The sequence below is a fragment of the Nestor notabilis genome, unplaced genomic scaffold, assembly GCF_000696875.1.
Source record: "Nestor notabilis isolate BGI_N333 unplaced genomic scaffold, ASM69687v1 scaffold11844, whole genome shotgun sequence".
Lineage (NCBI taxonomy): Eukaryota > Metazoa > Chordata > Aves > Psittaciformes > Psittacidae > Nestor > Nestor notabilis.
This window is the reverse complement of record NW_009925188.1, coordinates 1-3,562: the sequence shown is the minus strand read 5'-3', so window position 1 is coordinate 3,562 and position 3,562 is coordinate 1.

Sequence of the window (3,562 nt, the reverse complement as noted above, 5' to 3'; positions counted from 1 at the left end):
GACTGTCCCTGCTATACTGACGGAAAGTCTTATTTTCATTTGTCAACTGAATCCTTTTTTTTTTTTTTTTAAATATAATTATAATTAAACATTTAATACTCCAACAGCACCCAAGAAGTAGCCAGGGTGAAACCTCACTATTTTAGTCAGTGTATATGCGGTATATTAGTCACTGCCCTGATAGAGAAGGGATGCAGAAATAAATGACGTTGACCAACTTGGTAAATACTTCAGCTTTTTAATGTAACCGAGTATTATGCACTTGTGGAGTTACTTCTAATTGTGACATGAAGTGATGGTCATGCCATGCATCTGTTACTGTGAATCTAATGCAACTGTACGTATCTGCCTACCCAGAGATTTTGTCAGTACTTAGAGGGACTGTGGTGTGACAATACCTGCAGCCTCACAGATATTAAACATAATCAGACATATTCAAGGCGTATGAATCTTTCCCATGTCAATGGGCAATTTATAGTCATCACAGAAGAAAGCCCATAAATCCTGGAAGCTCACATTTAAGTCATAAGGAGAACTTAACTACATCCTTGCATACTAAGCATAATAAGAAAGCTTTTGTGAAGAAAAGGAGGAAAAAGCAGAGTTCAGATAAGAAGTCTGTGATTGAAATGACAAAAGAAAAAGAAATGCTAAGTTTCTTTTTAAGACAGTGTACAGGTGTTATTTTAGTTGAAAGTGACAGCCAGTTAGGATGAAAGTCATTTTCCTGCACATTTTGCCAGCCAGATCTGGATATCAGATACATGTATCAGGCAAAAGGCTGCCTGAAGGGATTTTCTATAGTGGATAGAGAAACCAGTGAAACATTACAGGAGAAGCTCAGGGCAAATCATCAGCTCTATAACATGGCAGAGTTTTACCAATTCGTGTAGAAGACAAAACATACAGATGCCTTCAGAACTCCCAAGCAAAGCAGAAACAATATTGTGCAGTGCAAAAGGCACCACGGGAAAGAGCATATCCAGTATTGAAAGCTACAGACTTCTGACACTTGCAACCAGCAGCGTGCTGGGAAAATGCTGCAGCTTTCCTTGCCAGGAAAGCCACAGAAGCTGAAATCTCACGAGCTAAATTAACACAGAACTCTAGCAACATTAGCAAGAGGCTGACATACATAAATATATGGCTATAAGACCTCTGTACATTAAGAAGTATACCACAGTGTTATATGCTTTCTCTCTCTCTCAGAAACATTTGCCATGACATTTCCCAACCAAAACCTGTACTGAATCTTGACTACAGTAATTCAGAGGCAGATTTAAGTTGACTTTCATTAAAGCCTTTGAAAGATTTCACAGTACTACATCCACTATCACTGAGCATCAGCAGCTACCTTAGGTAGAGACACCTTCCAGACATTAGGTGATTCAATTTACTCTTTGAAGTAAAAATCTCTTTTTGTGTTAAATGAGTGGTAGGTGGGCTGTCAGCAAACAGCCTAAATGGCAAAATAATCAAATAAGCCAGTAAAAAGACAAGAACGGTGAGGTAGCTGTGAAGGAATGTAGGTATCTGCAAGCCAGCCATCCTTACTGGCCTTATACCCAATAGAGAGAAACAGGCACATCCTAGGGTGTGAGCCACCTCATACCAGAACTGACAGCCTAGGTAGGTCAGGTGAATCACACCTTCAAAGAGCTTTTCTGTATTCATCGACTATATATGCCACTGGTTTAGACGTACCTGTCTAACAAGCCTGGTCATTAACAGTTAGGTTGAATAAATAACTTCTGAGAAGTCAGCAATAATGGTATTGTCTATTTGCGTACACAAGATATACACAGGAAGCAGCTGTAGAATCCACCTGGAGCAGCAAGTCTTTTACTGTCATGACATCACAAGAAAGGTTCTTATTAAACATATATATTTTCCTTTTATGAGCAAATAAGTCACCACTTCACAAAGTATCATGGACTTTGGGCCTAATCCTGCAGAAGATTCTCAGGGATTAGCAAGAACCTAAGGTACATAAAGAATCCAGGTTTTCATTGATTAAAAAAATAAAAAAGAAAAATTGAGCAGTGAAACAAAGCCAATGCGAATCTGCTTTTTACCTGAACACTCACAATATCAGGATCACATGTTAAAGTGAAAGACTTGGTGCATGCAGAGGATAATTGATATATTGACACACTACTGTTCAGGAGACTTAGTACAAGGGCATTTGCTAAAATGTTGGTGCAGGTATGTCCAACCTCCTTTCTGTGCCATTTTGAATGCAGAAGCTGCCTACCCATTTTGACTCTGTTAATACTGTTTTCCCCATTTTCAGTACTGAACAAACATTTTATAAAGTCCACAGCTGCAGAACTAGTTTGAAGAGATCTGCAGTCTAGAAATATTGTCCAGGGGGAAAATCTGTATGGAACAGAATGTTTGAAAATCGTATGGAAATGTAAACATGAAGGGTCTGATTTAAGGCAGCACAGGAGCTTCTGACATTTTCTAACTTTTAATTTATTAACACTCAAAAGGCAATCATGTTCTTTAACACAGGGGAAAACGTGTAACTTCCTAAGCAAAGTGGGAAAAAACCCAAACTAGAAACCTACCACTGTGCAAGCATTAACAATCATCAGGGCACTGAAATATTTGCTGCTTAAGCAAGGGAACTAACTGGTACCAGTAACAAGCCCTCATATTCTCTGCAAACTGCACCAGAGAGATGCCATACCTTCCCTGTAGGTTTCAGAGATATTTACTGACAGTAGAGAAGAGGAAAATCTAGTTTTCCAGTTTTATTCAACACTGTGGAAGAAAGCACATGTAAAGAGCACCTCGTTGCCCACTTGAACCTTCTTCTCCTGAATAGGCATGTACCCACATAAGGACTTTTCTGTTCTTACCCCATCATGGCTTCCAGTCCCAGCGGATTGGATTTGGTTTGGCTACAGTTAATTTTCTTCACAGTACCTCATATGGTGCTGTTCTGGATTTGTACTGGAAACAGTGTTGATGATTCAGGGGTGTTTTAGGTACTGCTGAGCCAAGGCCATGTCTCACCCCATCCCACCATTCAGCAAGCTGGGGGTGCACAAGGAGTTGTGAGGGGACACAGCCAGGACAGCCGACCCCAACTGACCAAAGGGATATCCCAGACCATGTCATGTCATCTTCAGCAATAAAACCTGGGGGTGGTGGAGTTTGCCAGGGCAGTCCTGCTTGGGGATTGGCATTGGTCAGCTGGCGGTAAGCAAATAGGGTTTTCAGCATCATCTATTTTTCTTGTGTTTGTTTCTGGTTTTCTTTTTTTCTTTTTACTTACTAAACTGTCTTTGTCTCAACCCTCAGATTTTCTCACTTCTACCCTTTTGATTCTCTCCCCCATCCCGCTGGAAGGGAAGGGAAGGGAGCAAGCAGCTCTGTGGTGTTCAGCTGCCTACTGCAGTTAAACCGCGACACCCAGTCCCATTTTCCATGCCTGTACCAAGTAATTTTTGGCTAAAAGTATTTATCCTACTTCTCCAGGCTCCCTGTGCTAGTGCCAGCCCTTCGCACGGCCGTCCCACTTGCCCACCGGGCCCTGCCCCCCACACCGCCC